This window comes from Leucopleurus acutus (assembly GCF_964270905.1).
Source record: "Leucopleurus acutus genome assembly, chromosome: 1".
NCBI lineage: Eukaryota > Metazoa > Chordata > Mammalia > Artiodactyla > Delphinidae > Leucopleurus > Leucopleurus acutus.
Window position 1 is genome coordinate 159,411,947 of NC_139142.1, and position 21,062 is coordinate 159,433,008.

The 21,062-nt window shown below is 44.0% G+C and overlaps 1 pseudogene across 1 annotated transcript; it reads left to right on the forward strand.

Annotated features, from left to right (window-relative positions):
* The first annotated feature begins 626 nt into the window (after window positions 1-626).
* LOC309972091 (kidney mitochondrial carrier protein 1-like) lies at window positions 627-2,164 on the forward strand (annotated as a pseudogene). The gene has a single exon. The product of its transcript is annotated as a kidney mitochondrial carrier protein 1-like (transcript).
* Window positions 2,165-21,062: the final 18,898 nt, after the last annotated feature.

The following is a 21,062-nucleotide window of genomic DNA, read 5'->3' on the forward strand; positions in this document are numbered from 1 at the left end:
ATAATGTATGCAAATGTCAAATCACTATGGAGTACACCTAAAACTAACATAATATTGCACATTAACTATATTTCAATTTTTTAAAAAAATGTGTTTGAGTTTTGGAGAGGTTTTTGGAATTTTATTGTTTTATTTCTTAAGTGATTGGATAGATATTTTCTAATTAATTTTAATTGGAAATTAAATTAATTTTTATTATTGGTTTTAATTTTTATAGCATCAGAGATAGAGAACATGGCCCGTACAATTTCCACAATAAATTGGGAACCTGTTGATGTTTTCTTTGTGCAATATATCTTTTAATCGACAAAGGCTGATAAAGATTGTTAAAAACACACACTAGTTTACCATTAACCTCTTCTAGTGTAAACAACATTAGATTGAACATCTGATTGGAAGTAACACTGCCAGCCCTGATTCTGTTGCGCTGTTGGGTGCATGAAGCAGGGTGTGTGGGGGAAAAGCATCAACCTCTGAGTTCAGATTCTTCCTCGACCCCTGATTACTTGAGATTCTCTAAACCTCAACCTCCCTTCCTCTGAAATGGGGACGAAAATAACAACACATACCCCTAAGGACTGCTGAGAAATAATGCATGACAAGTGCCTAGAATACTAACCGAGACATTGTCCACACTCTAAAAGAACATGGGGCTTCCCTGGTGGCGCAGTGGTTGAGAGTCCGCCTGCCGATGCAGGGGACGCGGGTTCGTGCCCCGGTCCGGGAAGATCCCACATGCGACGGAGCGGCTGGGCCCGTGAGCCACGGCCGCTGAGCCTGCGCGTCCGGAGCCTGTGCTCCGCAATGGGAGAGGCCACAACAGTGAGAGGCCCGCGTACTGCACAAAAAAAAAAAAAAGAAAGAAAGAAAGAAAAAGAACATGGCTTTCCTCCAGATCCCGTGCGGCCGCTGGAGCCGGCTGCTGCTGCGCCTGGGGAGTAGGAGGGTGCAGGGCCGCCGCCACCTGCTGTACCGCGCGGATTGCGGGATCTTAGTTCCTCGACCAGGGGACCAGGGATTGAACCCTGGTCCGGAAAAACCCTGTTGGAGGCTATGCGTCTGTGAACAAAGGAGAAGGGACAGCGGTGAGCATGTCAGCCCTGAACTGGAAGCCCTTCGTGTACGGAGGCCTGGCCTCCATCACAGCGGAGTGCGGTACTTTTCCAATTGATTTAACCAAGACACGGCTCCAGATTCAAGGCCAGAAGAATGATGCAAACGTTAAAGAAATCAGGTATCGAGGAATGTTGCATGCGTTAGTGAGGATACGCAGAGAGGAAGGCCTGAAAGCACTGTATTCAGGGATTGCTCCTGCGATGTCGCGCCAGGCTTCCTACAGCACCATCAAGATAGGCGTCTACCAGAGCTTGAAGCGGTTATTTGTCCAGCGCCCGGAAGATGAAACCTTTCTGATAAATGTCGTCTGTGGAATTCTCTCTGGAGTCATATCCTCAACCATTGCTAATCCAACTGATGTTTTGAAAATTCGGATGTAAGCACAAAATAGCACCCTTCAAGGAGGAATGATAGGCAACTTCATTCACATTTACCAGCAAGAGGGAACGAGAGGACTTTGGAAGGGCGTGTCCCTTACTGCTCAGAGGGCCGCTATTGTTGTTGGTGTGGAGCTGCCCGTCTACGACCTCACCAAGAAGCATCTCATTCTCTCGGGCTTGATGGGAGACACTGTGTATACCCATTTCCTCTCAGGCTTCACCTGTGGGCTGGCGGGGGCCCTGGTCTCAAACCCTGTCGACGTGATGAGAACAAGTATGATGAATCAGAGTCATTTGAGATGGCAGATGCCCTGGCTACACAGGTTTCCTGGATTGTTTGTTACAGACATGGAAGAATGAAGGGTTTTTTTGCTCTATATAAAGGGTTTTGGCCAAATTGGTTGAGACTTGGTCCTTGGAATATTATTTCCTTTGTGACATATGAGCAGTTGAAGGAATTGGACAAGTCAAGACTGCATGAGACATCCCGCTGAAAATGCTCACGTCTGAAATAGCGAAGCTTCCTGTCTTTCCCACTGCTTCTCACTGCTTGGCCCGCCACAGATTCTGAGGTGTGAGCAACAGGTGAAGACTGGGTTAGCTCGGATTGCTGTGTCCTGGCATCGGACGCTCTGCACCAAATGTTTAATGGCATAGACTGTAACATCCAAACACTAGTCCTTACCATTCAAGTGCCCTTCGACATCAAAGATAACATGAAATGCATGTTTCTTGCTAAAGAAAACTTGCATGAAGATCAGAAACTGTGGACTGATTCCCTCAGGGGAGAATAACTCCTGATGCATCTCAGCTCGTAGCTGAGACTCCCAGACTGTTCGAAAGAAGCTCTTCGGAACCATGGAATGAATAGAGCCTCCAAGAGGGTGTTATTGTTCCTGAACTTCTCGGGGGGCTTTGGCTTCATGTCTGCTGAAGAAATTCACACATGGAGACCTGGTATACCCCAGGTATAAACAGTGCGGGATATAGATCCCTGGAATATTGCACTGCTTTCTAATTTCCAATTTTGGCAGAATCTTTCACTTATAATAAGTGATTTTTAAGCCTTGACCACTCGACCTTTGTGAGGAATTGTTACAAAGCATTAATATCTAAACTCATGATGGTGTAATAGGTTGGCCTGGAAGGTGGCAAAGTCTGTGCTGGTGGGAGGTGTTTTTAAGCTACTTGGGTTCTGTCTTAAGTAATGTTTGTAATTTGCTCTGTGATTTTAGCAAAGTTTCTATTTCCCACTCTGTAAAATGGGGATAATAACATCTATTGATACTGAGGGTCAGGTGAAGAAGATAGTAGCTGCTACTACTTGACTTGTAGGATTAGTGTGTTTACATCATGCTGTCATACAGCCATCATCCCAGAATAAATGGTCCGTGTATATGGAAGAGAGTCATTTTATCATGGGCTTCCCCTGAGTGAGATCCTTTGTTAAAAGGCTTGTGAAAGAAAGAGGTTAGGGTTTTATTACATTTTCTGTAGCAAAATGTTGCAAGTGAATCAAAGAGTTGATTTTTCCAGATTTCCCGGGTTTTACTTTAGTTCTGGTCACATTTGTCAAAATATTTCCTGTCTTGGACTTCCTAATCAGTTTGGAATGAAAATACTTGCTTGAAATTCGAAAGGTGATTTTTTTGTGTGTGTGTGTACCTATTTATGAAGTCTGATAAGAGGTATACAATGTCTTCCTTCTTTTCTTCTAAAGACAGGATATCATTCTTCTTTTTCATCTTATTATTTTCAAAATAAAAAATGATTCTGAGAGCCCCCCCCAAAAAAGAACATGTATTGTAGAACATACAACTTATCCATATAAAGTGACTCCCTGTTTTCCATTTAATGCTTTTTGCTTTGAAGATCACTTTTTTGGAAGTAACACTGCCAGCCCTGCCTTCTTTGAATCTGTGTTGCCTATTCAATCTTAGTTCGTTATTTTATTTTCAATCTCACCACATTTTATTTTAGATGTACACCATGTTGACGGGATATAACTCACTGGTTTTTAAATACAATTTTAAAGCCTTTGTAAAAGAGTTTAAATTATTTCTATTTATTGGCTTATAGTTGTCTCATGCCTACCTTATCATTTTGGGCATTTCGGCTGTAAGGTTTTCATGCTGTATCTGTTTTCTTTCATTTGCTTTTATGGTCTATATTTTGTTTCTTAATCTACTCTAAAGTTGTAAGCTTTATATTCATCATTAAAAAGATTCTACCAGTGGCTGCTTTAAACTTTTTGAGTTTTTTTGGTTTGTTTTTGTTGAGGCAAAATTAACCATTTTAAAGTGAACAATTCAATGTCATTTAGTGTATTCAAAATGTTGGGCAACCACCACCTCTATTAAGTTTTATAAAGAGGATTTTCACTTTATTAATCGATTTATCAAAGTTTGCATTTTCCTGAGTAAGATGAGAACTTTATCTGACTCTTACTCTCTCCAGTGTTTCTCTAGCAGAGTTGGGGTTATAACCCATTCATAATAATTAGTCGTGAGAAGGATTACATTTCTTTAAACTCTATAACCTCTCTCATAAATTATGTTTGTTATTAACACACAATTTTGAATCTTGGAAATTTACATTCAATTTCCTTATAAAGTGTTATGGGTTTAATTGTACACCCCCCCAAAAATTCATATGCCTCAAGTAGCTCAGAATGTAACCATATTTGGAGGTAAAGTCTTTTCAAAGGTAATTAAGTTAAAATTAGGTCATGAGGATGGTCCTAATCCAACAGGACTAGTGTTCTTATAAAGAGAGATTAGGACATAGAGAAGCACAGAGGAAAGACCACGTGTGACCCACGGAGTAGGCGGCCGTCTGCAGGCCAAAGAGAGAGGTCTGAGAAGAAACCAAGACTGCCAACATCTTGAGCTCAGATTTTTAATCTCCAGAACTGTGAGAAAGTAAATATCTGTTGTTTAAGCCACCCAGTCTCTGGTACTTTGGTATAGAAGCCTTAACAAACTGTTATATGTAATAATCGCCTTTCCATCTCAGGCTCTCAATACACTGTTTCCACTTCATCACCACCATCACTACCAGCATGCATGCACGCCCACACTTCATCCTCAGTAGGAGATAATTTCTCCTACTCATCAAGGGACCCGTTTTCCGACCACCTCTGCCCCTCTGTATTAGGTCTCCTGTACTTCAGCTTCCCAGCCATTTCTCCAATTATACTTACCCAGCTCTTTCTGAGACAATTTACTCTATATCCCCATAGTTTGGCCCATGTTAGGGGCCACCAACAATTTACCAAATGAATGAATGAAGCTTGGAACAAATGAAAGACACTCTGGCGTTGCTACCTGTATTGTTTTCACTGTAACACAACCCTTGCTTATTTAGCCCAAATGGTTTTCATTTCCGAAGAACAGATTAATCTTCTTCTATTGCTCTGTGTTGGCCCTCAGCCTATATTTTGAAATGTCTTGCTAATGCCAATTAATCCAACAATGCCCACAAAAACCTGGCTTGCAGCTAGCAAGTGCAGTTTGAGAAAGGATGGAACAATTTTTTTTTTTTTTATCACTCAGACAAGTAAGGATGAAATCCACTTATCATGAAGGTAAATATCCCTTGGGAGCCCCCAAGCCCCAAATCAATATCCGGTCACCATGATTTGTTTAAAATAAATGAACCCAGCTGGAAAGGATTCATAGGTATTTTTACACATATACAAACCTAGATATTTCATAAATACCTGTCCCATGTAGCCCCCATCCTCAGAGCCTGTGGATAATTAAAAGCATACCGATGCACTGCACTGAATTTGCTGCCGGTAATTTACAGGGGAGAAAATAATTATTCCAACAGTTAGACCCAGAGCAGCATGTTCCTTGTCAAAGAAGGCCAAAGATACCTGTGCATATTTCTGCACCACCTTGTAACAGCTTAATTAATTTGCACACTGATGAAAACTCAAAATCAGTCTAGGAACCCACCTGTTAATAAAATGATGAGTGAGATTCACGTGATGTTTTTTATCCTGGGGGCGTCATACCCAGCCTCATTTGCATATTAGAAACCCTTTGCGTCTCTTCCCCAGAAGCTGCTGGCTTCCAAAAGCCATTCACAGTACACAGGCATTGCTCTAAATTCAGTTACTCTTATTAGCGTTAAGCCCGTGTATTCCACGGGGCAGTTGGATTGTCATTTTTATACAGACCATTCTCTGCCCTGGAGCGACTGTCCTTCGCTACAGCCTTAGATATTTTTCATTCCCATATTAAAGAAGCGTATTTCGATCCCATGTTAAAGAAGCACTCCTTTCCAATACGGGAATGAAATCTATCCGAAACCAATAGTGCCACTCAAGACGGACACGTGGGGACCTGCCTCCCGCTTCCGGGTCCCGTCACATCACGCCAGCCTCCCAGCTCCCTGCTTAGAAGCTGCCCTGTTGTCAAACAGGATTTCTCACAGCTGTCAGAAAGCCAGATAAAACTGGTCACTTTGGCAAGGGTCCTTTAACCCCACGCCCCACAGCTCAGCCGAGCAAAACAACAGACCAGCAGGGCGGAGGGGTTCCATCAGAGGCTGGCTTCGGGCAAGGAAACACAGTCACCAGCCACAGCTGTGCATCTTCTTTCCAATAACACATGCAGGGTTAAAGAAGTTTTTTTTTTTTTTTTTTTTTTTGAGGGGGCGGGCGGGTGGTAAATGGAGGAGGAGGTGGAATATGAAATTACTTTTTCCTTCCTGTTTCCTTTCCTCATTCCCCTGCTTCAGCTATCATTTCAAAAATGATATTTAAATGATATAGATATGGATTCTACCCTCCAAGGAAAGCGGGAAAGGGAAAGTGCAGGCAGGGAGGAATATTTAAGGAGCACCAACTCAGTGCCCAGCAGGTTACAATAGCCCACTCAAATGTCACAACCCCACGAGATAGGTCTGATCCTTCCCTGTTAGCTTGTCAAGAACCAACGGATCAGAGATTTGCAAAAAGCCAAAAGAAAGCCATCCGTGGTGCAACAGAGAGAGCGGGACCCCAGCAAGGACTCCTTTCTCTGCTCCTCCAGACACTTTTTCCTTTTCCTCCTCCCCAACCTCCAGGATCAGCAGACCCAGGCCAGCAAAGACTACACTGGGGCGGCCCCCAAACTCTGACCAAGGCGCCAGCAGGAACAAAAGATACAAAGGGAGCCGGTGGCCTTTGTAATCACGATTCCTGCTAGGAAACCACTTCTCGCCTCCCTAGTGTTTCTCTGAGGCTGATTGATACTTTTGGAGCGGGAAACCCATGAGAAAGTCCCTTTCCCTCTCAAAATTGAGAGCTTCCAGTGAGCTCAGCAAATGTGCCAAGACACACCCCGCAACTTTCCATGGTGAATGAGGGCATTGGGGCAGGAAGCGAGCCTGCCAAGCGCTGTTCTCAGCTTAAGGCTCCCCAGCCAGGCACCAGGCTCCCATGTCACTGCCGGGCTGCTCAGGATTTTCTAAAGGCCGGGGGCTGTGATGAGTATGTGAGAAAAACAAATATTTGTCCCAGGGTTTGGGAAAGAAAGGAAAGGAAGACTGGAAAAAACTCCCCCAGGCAAGCCTGGGAAACCCCATGGGTCTAATTGGAAGGGTTTAAAATAGTAAATACAAAATCTAAACTCAGATGGTGCTTTTTCAAAGGAAGCAAACCACTCATTGAGCTGATTCCTTTGTATAGATCACCTTAAAAACAACAAGAAGCAAACCTTCCCCCACAGCTATCTCACTGCCAACTCCCATTTTGGTCACACAGCTGAGCAGACAAGAGCCATGAGCGAGTGGGATCGTTGGCAGGAGGGGGCAGATTTCTTCCTGATTCGCTGTGATAATACTGATAATTCTGTGGCAGGCAGTAGTATTAAGGTTATTGTTGACTCCTCCTTCCGTCTCAAAATCCTTCCCTGAAAAGGGGACCCAAAGGAAAAGAAAAATGAAAGTAGTGGCCAGATGGTCCAGAGACATCCAACAAGGCAAGTCCGGAGATGAGAAGGAACCAACAAAGGAGGTAAGCAATGCTCCACCGCACCAGCCCCACCCAGTTCAAGCTGCCCTGCCCCAGTAGGAAACCTAAGTGGGGCCTGAAGAAGGGAGACCGTCAAGTACCTCCCAAATCACGGAAACCCCTCCAGAGAGAGGGGTGAACCCACAGCCTTTTTTATCCAACTTTCACTTGACTTACTCCTGCACTAGCAGGGGCCACTGGCTAGATGGCCACAGCTTAGACAGGCCTGAGATTCCCCAAATTCCAGTACTCTTCCTTATGCTGGACAGCACTGCATCCCAGGAACCCTTACATACACTGTATTTCACCCAGTCTATGACACCATCTATGGTGAGATGCACCTTGTTTTAGAGACCACTAGAAGGAGAAACTGCCACCACTGAGACCATGACACACCATCACTTTTAAGAAGCAGACTGATTTCAGAGATGTTACTACGCCGAAAACAAAAGAAATGAGCATCTTAGGATCAGTGAAATACATTCGTAGCTGACACTTCCTGGGAACGTAGCCAGTGCCAGGACCCATGCCAAATGCTTCCCGTAGATTATCTCCTCACAACTATAGTTATCCCCATTTTTCAAATAAGGAAAGCAAGTCTTCAAGAGCGGACTGAATTTGCCCAATATCACACAGTGTGGCCAGGATGCTCATTCAGGCCCAGCTGAGTCCAGAGCCCAAGCACTTATACTTGTGGGATTCTCCAAACCCCCTAGGATGGAGCTTGAAAATAGACATTTTCAGCCCTTATCCGCCCCCCCCCCCAAGTTTCTGATTCATTAAGTCTCAAGTGCTATTGATAAAACTGCATTTTATTCAAGCACCCAGGTCACTCTGATGAAAGTGGTCCAGGCACCATGCTTGGGAGACCTGAAGGAAGCCTGTACGTACATGTTCATCAGTGTCAGTCCTGGGGTATCAGCAGGGCATAGTGAGTGCCGGCAAACATTGCAGGATTTCTTTGGGGGATAGCTTATAACTGATGAGGTGTAGTAAATTCAGTGGCCTGTGGCATTTTAAGATCTTGAGAGAATTTCTCTGTCCTGGTAAACTAGCCCATGAGCAACTAGAAAGGCACACTGCCATTCCGAAATCAAGGTCCTACTCAACATCTAAGGATTGGCACAAGTCAGGGGCTGGGGCCATAACATGTGTCTCTTTGTGGTTTCTGCACACAGACAAATTTGGGTCCACTGAGCACAGGGGACAAAAAACAAGGTGTTTCTTTTCAATGCCGTTTTCTTCGGAACCATCGCCCGGTCCTCAGCACAGCTCAGCAGCCCCACAGTAAATGATACAGGCTCCAAAAGGTGGGAACAATGAAAATTCTTTGTTAGAAGTGTGAGCGTTTGTTAGAAACGTTGTTTGGCTCACCGGCTGGGACAGCATGGGCCTTGGCTAGGAGGGATGTGGGTTTGAATCACAGCTCCACGCTAGCCTTCTAACTCCAGGAATCAGTCCAAACCTAAGTGCTCATCTGTAAAATGGGGATTACTAATACCTCCCTTATGTGGCTGTTGAGATAAAACGGGATCTCGGGCTTCAAGCATTTGACATGATACCTGACACCTGTTAAGAATTCAATAGATATGAGTTCCTTTCCTTTCCTAAAACTTAAGCATACACAGTGTTTTTACATGGACAAAAAATATGTACCCAGGGAAATCAAACAGTAGCAGAATAGCAACTCCAAAAGAGAGCTGATCTCTGTTTTCATCGGTAGTTCTTAAAGTTCTCATCCACAGAACAGTTGTTGAGGACACTGGCACTGTATTGCTGGGATCTGCATCTTGGCTACGTGACCTTACGCAAATCTTTACCTTTTCTAACCACACGAAAACCTGGGCAAGACTTTTTGAAATGGGCAAAAACACACCTGGGTGTTCCGACTAGTACATCCTCGGGGTTACCTCCACCTTGCACTGACAAAGCTATTTTACAATCCTGTATGTTATAGAAAACGTACAGTAATTCAAGTTATTCCTGCCCATAGAAATACAGATATGTCCTGTGGAAAGACAATTGATTATTGTCTGGTGGATATATTGACCACTTCGCATCTGTTTCATCATTCTTCACTGGCGGGTGTTTGCTCTGGTCTTTGGATTTTCCTTTGAACTGATTATAGCATCTTACTGGTTCTCTCATTATTGAATGGGTTAACTAAAAATTTTGACACGCGTTCATTTTATATTTGTATGAGAGTCATGATTTTACTTTGTGAAAACGTATCCTTGAACGCTAAGCCTCTGTTTTCTCATCGGTATGATGAAAATAATGTAAATGTCCACTTCATCGCGTGGGAGTGAAGATATATGGGCTAATCCATGTAAAGCCCTTAGCACAGTGTTTGGCCCCTCGTAAGTACTCAATTAGCATTACTAAACAAGACTATTAAACTGTCAAAATCAAGTCATGACTAATCCATTGAATGTTCTCATTTTTAAGTTGTTCTCCAACAATTTTTTTCTTGAATATTTATCACCTATTGAAATATTGAATATTCAATATTGAATATTTATCACCTATTGCTGTGTCTACACTAGTGAGCACTCGCAGATCAAATTGATGGCAAATAAATATTAATTTAAAAGTTGGAGGAATATGATTATGATTTCTTCGAGGGCTTGAATTTGGGGAGGATTTCGGGGTTTTGTTTACTTTTTATGGGCACATATACATGCTCTTGGTTGAAATCTTATTTTGCTTACATTTACCACCTATTCCACTAATAACTTATTTCTAGTGCATATGATGAAAATGATCGTATTAATATTTCATGGTGTCCCCCAAAGAATACAGTAACTTCCAAATTTCTGCAATATTCTGGACAACGTTGACAACCACTGATCTAGGGGCTTCATTAGAAGTAGGAGACAGGGAGTCAGAACATCTACTCCCGACAGAATTATTTATCAAGTCATTTCAGTTCATCTGGGATGAAGGACCCTTTAGAATAGGGACGACTTGGAGAAAAGCAGAAAAATAAAAAGAACAGCGGCTACCATTTACACAGCACTTAAGTCATCTGTTTATTCATCCAGCAACAAATATTCCACATCCTCAAGAATCTCCCAGTCTAGTGGGAAATAGGGACAATTTTTAAGAAAGCTTTCCAAACAACAGAGAATATGATGAGCTCCAGAAGGAATGAATAGAGGGACCACGTTCTGTGACGACTCTTGAAGGACGAACTGAGTTTGAGAGCTTAACAAGCGGGAGATTGATATTTCAGGCAGAGGAAGGCAAGTACAAAAACCAGAAGGTGTGGAAGGGCCCACCCACAGGGAAGAGCAAGGGCATCTATGTGGCTTGAAATGCTGGGAAACATGACATAGGGCATGACATAGGTAGCCCAGGACCACATCAGTGATGACGAGACATTGGAGCCCCATGACCCCCTGAAGAAGGTATCCCAGTCCCTATTTTAAAAGTGAAGAAAATTTAAGACCAGTGAAGTTCGAGGATCTAAGACCATGTGTTTTATAATCACTAGAGCTGGGTTTTTTGAAAGGTATATTTTCCCTCAATATACGGTAAAGACCAAGAACCCTAGAGAGTGAGAAAAGACAACTGAAACCCTAACTTAAGACAAATTTCGAGAATACATCTCAGTCCTAGAGAAAGGTCCAGTATTTATGGTGAAAAACAAAGAATTGTTCTCTGGCCAGACCCGGATGCCCAAGGCTCCTTCTAACTGTTGCTTGGCATGGCCTGTGTTAACAAATGAAAGCCTCCATGGAAGCGACTTGCTGTTTCCTACCCAGCTGTCTTTTGTTTCCCCAAAACTGTTCTTTGCCAGGGAAGCAGCAGCCGCTGGCTCTTTCCCTCCAGCTCTGTCCTCCCCACACTGAACTGTATCTGCATTACCAGGCAGACATCGGGGCTGATACAAAAGAGACATTCCAGAGGCTGGTTGACCTTGGGTCATCCTGAACACTGAGCGGGTCACAGACTCAGGCATCCTTGCGAGAGTTTAAGAGGGTTTCCTTGGTTAATCTTTCCATTCCGTGGCCATCAGGGAACATCTCCCCAGCAAGGACAAGATGGCCAAGAGACATCCACAAGTGCACACACTGTTCTCTGCAAGTGATGGCCAGCACCTGGGCAGAGCTGCGCGCCAACAGCAGCTGAAGCCATGTGATCTGCGTTACAGGCCTCAGCTACATTCACCCCAGCTGCAGAATAAGCACAAATAAAATCTGCCTTTTCTCTGCTTTCATCCTCTCCCCCATCACCATCTGTGAGAGGTCAGTCTGCAGACTGCCAGACCGGAAACATTGGTCTCTCCTTGACCAAACTCCAGGCAGGCTCCTCTCAATTTTCCTCCCAACTAGACCTTGACCTTTGGACTTTGACTTTGCATTGCCCAGTTTTAGCAAGAATCATATTAAATTGGTTTAGTCAGAATCCCCCACCCTCAGTATCTGATCACTCCAGATACCTGATCAAATTCCACATCCCTCACCATCCCCCAGGTGATATCTGATCACCCTGGCCTGCCTTCAGCAAGAATCCTGTTAGGTCCCTTTAGCAAGAATCTCCCCTTATCCCTGATGTTTCCTCTTAGTAATCCACTGATCCCCGCTCCCCCATCCTGCTCACTGACTATCAAATCTCACCTGTCCATGTTATATTCATAACTGAGCTCGGTTCTCTACTGAAGTTTCTTTTCCCCTATAGCAATAGTTCCTGAATAGAAGCTGTTTTTACCACTTAAACCACTGTCCAGCTCTGGGAAGGGGGGGTTTGACAAGGTTGGTAGGAACATGAGTTCCAAGAGTTAACCCCACTCATTCAAGCCATGCCTCCAACTTCCCAATATGGTGGCTGATATCCCATATGCTAATGTTGAGTCTCTTCCTTATTTCCCTCAGCCACTCCCCCTTGAGCACAAGTTGGAAATTCAGGTCAATCCTGTGGCATATTTCCTAGAAATACAATCTTTTATTTGGAAGAGAAGAGTCAGGACTTTGACCTTCGTGATATGGGGTATCCAAAGCCAAGACCTCACCTGACCATGGACGTATAAGGAAAGGGACCGAGTTTTGACTCTAAAGGGAAGAATCACATAGAATTCAAATAATAACTTTAGAGCGTTTGGGAAGTGATGTTGGGGAGGGGAAGCTGAGAGGCTTACAAAAATCTCCTATTAAGGAAAGTATGTTTTGTAGTGATGTCCACATATCCCGGGTTGTCCAGGACAGTTCTCCTTTTAAACAGGTTGATTGATGTATCCTGATGTGGGGTTTAGAAGTGGTTTTGCAAAGCATATCAGCAGGAAGGCTGACTGTAGGCTGGGAGAAGTTTAGTAAATGGGAGTCACCCAGCTTGGAGCACAGGAGAGGACAATCATTCTTTACTAAAAGAGCCATCACGTTGAAACACTGTGTAACCAAAGAAAAAATTATGGAACATTGCGTAACCAAAGAAAAATTATGAAACTTCACTGTGTGTTTTACAACCTATTCGTTATTAGTTGCTTTGCTTCTGACATACCAAAAACAATGAATTTCTGCCTGTGTGTGTTTTTTGTTTTTGTTTTGCGGTACGCGGGCCTCTCACTGTTGTGGCCTCTCCCGTTGCAGAGCACAGGCTCTGGACGCGCAGGCTCAGTGGCCATGGCTCACGGGCCCAGCTGTTCCGCGGCATGTGGGATCTTCCCGGACCGGGGAACGAACCCATGTCCCCTGCATCGGCAGGCGGACTCTCAACCACTGCGCCACCAGGGAAGCCCTGCCTGTGTGTTTTAACGTGAGCATTTTAATTACTAGGAAATTTTTATTTGTACAGTAGAAAGAAAACATAGGATTACTGTACCTAAGGGGCGAAAGTTAGCTTACACTCTTTTTAAAGAATAAATTTGTTGTTGTTGTATTTATCATAGCAGGAATACTTGTAAATGTCAAAAAACCAGAAACCACTGGAAATCCTAAAGAAGACGGTAAGTGTCCATAATTCTACCACCCAGATGTGAACATGTGGGTGCCTATGCTTCTAGATTTTTCTACTCACATATATCATTTGATGTAAAGAAATGAGAAAGAACTGTTTGTTGCATTGTATAACCTTTTATTTTCTTTAGTTCTTTTTGTGGGTATCTTTCCCCATCAGCAAATATAAAACTACATGATCATTTTTAATGACCTTATGCTATTCCACTAGATGGTGTGCCAGCGTTTTTTCTTCGTCCTCTACTGAGAGAAAATTAGGACGTTTCCAATCATGCTGTTTTACAAACATTCCTGGGGTAAACACCCGCATGCAGAACTCTCTGCTCAGTTGCCTAATTATATTCTTAGGAAGAAAATGCCTGGAAGTGGAATTGCTGAACGGAGTTTTGCACTTTCTCTAAGGTTGTTGATCCTCTGAAAAATCTCCCCACTTTGCCCTCCCCCAGCAATTTAAGAAAACACCCATTTCCCACACCCTCACTCACTCTGGGTTTCATAAAATGTTTCAACCCTAGCGTACAAATTTTCAGAAAAGCACATCACAGTTCAGCTTTGTCTTGACCTCCGGCATGACTGGCTAGAAGCCCTGGGATGGGGACGACATGACCAGATAGAGCCAGGCGCGCTGGGCACATGAAGCACCATCTCCCTAGCCTTTCTCTTCCAGGGCAGAAAATGAAAAGGCCCAGGGGAATCATCTATTTTTGTGCCAACTGGAGGTTGGAGGAACTGGGGGAAAGAAGGGGCCAAGGGTGTCACAGGGTTCCTCCTTCACACTCCCAGGTGGGAAGCGTTGTGCTTCCCGCCCCCTCCCCGGCCTCCTCCATCCCGAACAACCTCTGCTAGTGAGAGACCCGGAAGAAAGGGAAAAACAAATACAAGGGCAGAAGGGAAGAGCTTGGACCTGCAGGTTAGAAGGGCAGTCCGTTCCCACCAGGGACCCCCCTTTCAGCTGCAAACTGCTGCCTTTGACATTTCAATGCAACCTGGGGGAGGGGAGTAGAGGGGGTAGAGAGAGCGGAGGGGCTGCCCAGAGACCTGAATAGGGGCAGGGAGACAAAAAAAAATCTGCATCTCTTTAATTCTGCCACTTGTTCTTTCTGCCTTTTTCCCTCTCACCAGAATGTGACAGTCAGAGCAAAGGGGTTTCTCTCCCTCTCACTCTTCCTTTTTCTTTTTTCCTTTGACATTTAAAAACAATATACACTTGGGTGCATTGAAAGTTGGAGAGGGGTGGGAGGAGGAGAGAAGAGGAAGATTGTTTCTAGAAGAATTGAACCTCAGGAAAGCTGCTTTCATCTTCCTTGGGACTTGTCCAGGCAGCTGGATTCCTTTTCATGGCTTTGGAGGGGAAAAGTGAAAAGACTTGGATTTTGCAAACAAAAAAGTAAATTCTAACCCTATCTAGTGAATGTGCTCTCTGGTGGGGGAGGGAATCGCTTATTCCTTGGAAAGGATCTTAGAGGGCTAAGGAAGGGTGTTCTCACAAAGCTAACTTCAGAGATCAATAGCATCAATACCTCGGAGTGGGGTTTAGGGTTAGTGGGGTCAGAGCCAGGCTGGCCTCTCCCCACCTGTCCCTGAGGCTGAATCGCCCCGAACCCACCATCAGGCCAGAAATACTGCCTGGGAATCTGGAACCTGGGCTCCAGCCTCGGCCTCTGGGAACACCCCTGGATGGAGCAGAAGACACTTAACAATCGAGTTTGTCTCTTCCAATTCTATCCCTCCTCTCCCCAGTTTGCAGATGAGAAAAGTGAGGTCCAGGATGATGAAGGATGATAAACTCACAGAGCGGGGGGAACCAGGCCCAGAACTCAAGTCCTTTCTCTTCCAGTGCAAGGAGCACCCCCACCTCACTGCCACCTCCCACTAGTGTTAAAAGAGATGGAGTCACATCTCTAAGTCACAGTCACCAGCAGCAGTGGCTTTCTCCACCCACGACAGAACAAAAATAGCAGGGAAATCAAGTGAGGTGGTCCCCTGGCAGAGGAGTATCACTCCCACTGGAGTAGGATATGGGCAGGCTTGAAATTGAGGGAGAAGGACCATGTTTTCACTCTAAAGTCCTCAAGGACTTTGGGTGGCTGAGGCCAACGAGGTCTCCGAACCACCAGATACTCTGAAGACATCTGAGGGGAAATGGCCTCGAGAGTTGGGTACAAGGAGCCAGGACCATCAAGGACCCAGGCCTGAAGCAAAGCTGCACAGGTAGGTGGAGAAGGTGGCCTCTGCCCAGCTCTCCCAGACCTGCACAGGCAGTGCCCACCTCAGCCACATGGCGCCTTCCCAGTGAGGACAGGACCAGGCTGCCCTGGCCAAGGGCATGGCGGGAGAAGTTTCTCCAGTTAACCGAAGGGGAATGTGAGCCCATCACCACGCATATTAAAAAAGATGTGACCTTATTCTGTACCCGAGGCTGGTGAAGCGAGACGTATGGATTATATAAGTTAACGTCTAGACCCTCATCACAGCCTTTTAAATCCCTTTAGCCTCTACGTATGACCAGAAAGGACTAGACTGAATTAAAAATAACCTTTCCTACAGTAGAAAATATTATGTAATGGAATAGACCTTTTTTTAAAATAAACTTTTAATTTTAGAATGGTTTTGGATTGTTTTTTAATTGTCAGCGGTATTGCAGAGTGTTCCCATGTACCCCTCACCCAGTTTCCTCTGTTATTAACATCTTACATTAGACGTTAATACATTTGTTACAATTGAATGAACCATTGTCAACGCATATTGTTAACTAAAGTCCTTAACTTTATTCAGATGTCCTTAATTTTTTACCTAATGTCCTCTTTCTGTTCCAGGATCCCATCCAGAGCCCCACATCCCACTTAGATATCCCATTTCCTCAGGCTTCTCTTGGCACTGACAGTTTCTCAGATTTTCCTTGTTTTTCATGACCTTGACAGATTTGAGCGGTACTGATCAGGAATTTTGTGGAATGTCCCTCAATTGGGATTTCTTTATGTTTCTCTCGTAATTTACCTAGGATTATGTGTCTTGGGAAGATCTCAGAGGTAAGGTGCCGTTCTCACCCAATCATAGTCAGGGTATCCACTGTCAACATGACTTGTCACTGTTGATGTTGACCTTGGTCACTGGGCTGAGGGAGTGCTTGTCAGATTTCACCACTGTGAAGTTACTCTTTCTTCCTCTCCTTCCACATTAACTTCTTTGGAAAGAAATCACTCTGCACAGCCTACTCTTAAAGAGTAGGATGATATGCTCCACCTTGTTAAGAACAGAGTATCTACGTGCATTATTTGGAATTCTTCCTTGTGGAAGGTCTGGAACAGATCACTTGTTAAATGTAGACTGAAATTACTAGTTTAGCATCTGCATTTTAAAGAAATAGGTGATAGGGTATATCAGGGGGCCTCAAATTGTGTTCTGCAAAGCTGTAGGGTCCCAGGAAGGAATTGGAAGGGCTTCGGGAGAAATGAGGCAGTGAGTAGGGTTCCAGTGTCTGATTTCATCCCACGAGGTAGCCCCACTATTATCAGATCTTATTCTGAGTATCCATATAACATAGATTTGGGGGAAAATCATTTTACTTATTTAAAAAGAAAAAACTTGAAACACTCTGAAAGAGAAGGCGTTTTGGCCTTGGTTGACTGTGACCAACCCTAAACTTCTGACAACCTTACTCCAAGGTTACAAATGACTCAATTAGATCCCAGTTTTAAAAAGGGGGAAAAAATATTCTGTAGGAAAACTTCCCTCCCACCCCCACCCCCTGCCGCTTTTCCCTAGGGAAAATACTGGGTCAAAGAGAAGATCATTTTCAGGTATGAAACCTGCAAGTCCAGATGAGCCACTAAACAGAAGTGAACTTGAAGAGCTGGTTCTCTAACTTGTCCTCAGATGTGTCACCCCGTTTCCTTTTTGAATCAGGTGACACGAATGGCCTAAAGTCCTGCGTGCACAAGAGGTAAAAACTCCACCTCTCCCCCTTCTTCAGAAGTTTCACATCTGTGTTGGAGGTGCCCGTAGTCACCAGGCAACAGTAATCCCTCCCAATTACCAGCCAACACAATTGTCTGAAGTGCTGGATTTAAGATGATGCAGCCCCAGAAGCCAGCTGCGTGTTTTCCTGAGAATTACCTCTCCCTTCTCTTTCTTAAAACAAGACTTGATATTGCCCCCAGTTAAGAGGGATCGGGTCCCAGTTTTCCTGTCTACAGAGCAATAACCCTTCCACATTCATGTTTTTTCATTGATGACCTGGGGAGTGATCAGCCGAATACACTAGAACCCAGCCACCCTGGGGGAGGGAGTCAACGTGGTTTACTGGAAAGACCTGTGCTTGGCAGCCAGATTGCAGTTTTAATGCCAGCGCTGTTCCTAACTAATTGTGTGAACTTGAGCAAGTGACTTGCTCCTGAGCCCTGGTTTCTGTGTGTCGAATGGCAGTGGTTACACCCACTTCCCAGGGCAGTTGAGGAGTGACCTGCCCACCGTGTCTGGCCTTACAGGAGTGCTAAGCACATGACAGCTACTGATATGTTTAAAGTTTGGGGGAGTTCTTTCTAAATGTATCATTCTACAGAAACTGATATGTTTAAAGTTTGGGGGAGTTCTTTCTAAATGTATCATTTTTTCTTCATAAAAATTCCAAAGGACCATTCAAGGAGAGACAGCTGGTACTATCACCCTATGGTGGAAAATAGGTCATAGACTACAGGCAGACCTCAGAGATACTGTGGGTTCAGTTCCAGACCACAGCAATAAAGCAAATATCACAATAAAGCAAGCCACAAGGATTTTTTGCATATAAAGTTATTTTAACACTATACTGTAATCTATTAAGTGTGCAATAGCATTACGTAATCTATTAAGTGTGCAAAAGAACAATGTACATCTTAATTTTAAAAATACTTTATTGCTAAAAAAAAGCCAAATCAATGACGATAGTAACATCAAAAAATCATTGATCACAGATCACCATAAGAAATACAATAATAATAAAAAAGTTTGAAATATTTCAAGAATTACCAAAATGTGACACAGAGACAGGAAGTGAACAAATGCTGTTGGAAAATTGGTGTCCATAGACTTGCTCCATGCAAGGTTGCCGCAAACCTTCAATTTGTAAAAAAAAAAAAAAAAAAAAAAAAAATGCAGTATCTGCGAAGCACAATACAATGAAGTATGCCTGTAATGTCTTCCATTAGGGGCTATTTTCTTAGGAAACTAATGAGGAATTGGGAGAACTTACCAGGAAGAGGTTGCATCTTTAAAGAGAGCCTTTGCACAGCATTTACAGTGTATCCAGACAATGATTCTAAGCCCCTTACACTCATGAACTCACTTAATCCTCCCAACAACTCTACTCAGTAGAGACTATTATTACTATTACGTGTTTTCACGTAATAATTTGGGAAGTAATTAGTAATAATAGTTTGGGAAGCTGACCCTCACAGTGGTTAGGTAATTTGCCCTAACTCAGCTAGTGATGGGGCTCAATTCCCATAGCCCATTCTCGGAATCACTACTCTTTTCTGAGCATGTGGGAAAGTCATCTTCCTGTGCACGTGGATGTGCTCCTTCAGGAAGGAGAGCTGTGTGGACCAGACCAGATTTGTAACAGGAAGAGGCTGGGGCTGGTCTGAGCAGAAAAGGAACTTCTTAAAAGAATCTGAAACAAAGTATTTTTCAAATGCATCACATACAGAAAATGGCTGGAAAAGGGAGTGACTCTTGTAATATTAAAGAGACGGAGAGACATAAAGTATTTTTAGGCATTGTAGAATCTTCAATAAGGGGCAGCTATTAGATGATATTAAAGAATTGTTAATTTTCTTAAGAGTGACAAGGGAATTATGGACTTAGAGAATGTGCTTCCTCTTAGGGGACACGTGCTGAAGTATTTAGATGGGAAGGGTCATGATGTGGGCAACTTAGGTTCAGATGGTTCAGCAAATCTGTTTATGTGGGTGGAGAGAGAGTTTGTGCGCACAAAGATGGAAAATGTTGAAACATTGTTGACTCTGAAGAAAGATACATGGTTTTCAATGTATTCTTTCAATTTTCTTGTAACTGGAAATGTTTCAAAATTAGAATTTGGAGGAAAAACTTACACTGTGTGAATGGATCAACACTCCCAGTCTGAATGCAGAAGCCCACAGGGGCAGTGGGGTAGGCGGTGATAGGAATTCTGTCACAGCCAGTGCAGCTTGGCTTCTGCCACCAACCCCACAAGCCCTGGTCACCTGTCATGGCCACTAGCACTCCCGTCATTTCAGGCCCGAGAACCCACATTTATCACAGCCACATCCCAGAGAGCATTCCTCCTGGACCAGTCACAGTCCCAGTTCAGACTCTGGGGCAAGCGTGTCTGATGGTTTTCTGCTCCCCGGAGGATACAGGGGAAGCCAAGAAAGGAGTATGAGCCATTTTCACTTCTGTGATGGGAGACAGAGCCTGACCTGCTTCCCGGTCCCATGGGGTGGAGAATTCCCCAAACAGAAAAAGCTTCAGCGGTTGGGTGGCCAAAAAAGACCACAGATATCCCCATCACAGGTACTCTAGTGTACATCCCTTTTGTCTTGGCTCCTGAGAGTTCAGAGTTTAATGTTTTTGCTAAGGCCTTAGTTGAGGATTTTGATAGTCATCCTTTCTACCATTTGGTTCTTGTTCTCATATCTTTGGGGGTTTTTGGTTTTTGTTTTTTTTATCCTCTTTTTATTGTGTTTCTACCTGTAATGGTTAGCCACCCCCAATTTCCCACCTTTTTTTCTTTTTGTAATTAGGTCAGTTATCAGAGTGAATGCATGATCAAATTAGTAAGGGATAGACGAGGACAGCAGGAGGAAGCTGAGTCACCAAGCCTGGGGGTCCACCGCTGCCAACCAACATTGGCTCTGAACACAGGGGCCTAAGCTCCCTTCTCCTGATCTCAACTCAACTACTTTCCTCTATTATTTAATCCAGAACTGGAGCTGAGTCCTCAGCCCCTCTGAGCCCCACTTTCCTCTTATGTGACTCTATTAAGAGTTTACAGACATTAAGCACTTCCTATGGACTAGAGGCTTTCTGAGACATATTTAATTTCTTTCTCATACCACCACCTATGAGATGGGTACTAATTTGATCTCCATTCTCTGGATGAAGAACAATCTCAGAGAGGCTGGGGTGGAAATGGGAGTGGCACCGCTCACACTTACCTCTCATGACCCGCTAGCAAACTTTTTGCTCCTGTTCACACAACTTTATGCTCTGCTGGCCTAGAGGTCTTAGTGCCAGAGGAAGGAATGCTTTCACCAGGAGACACAACAATGATTCCACTGAACTGGAAGTTAAGACACCAAACCGCTCTGTTTTCTTCATATGCCTCTGAATCAACAGGCAAAGCAGGAAGTTATGGTGTTGGCTTGTTTAATCCCAACTACTCCACAATGGAGGTAAGGAAGAGTATGGAGGATAGGAGATCCCTTAGGGCCCTTCTTACAATTACCATGCGCTGTGATTAAGGTCAACCAAATCCAGGAACAGACCCTTCAGGAATGAAGGTTTGGGTCACCCTACCAGGTAAAGAATCATGACCAAGTGCAGTGCTTGTTGAGGGCAAAGGGAATACAGAATGGGTAGTAGAAG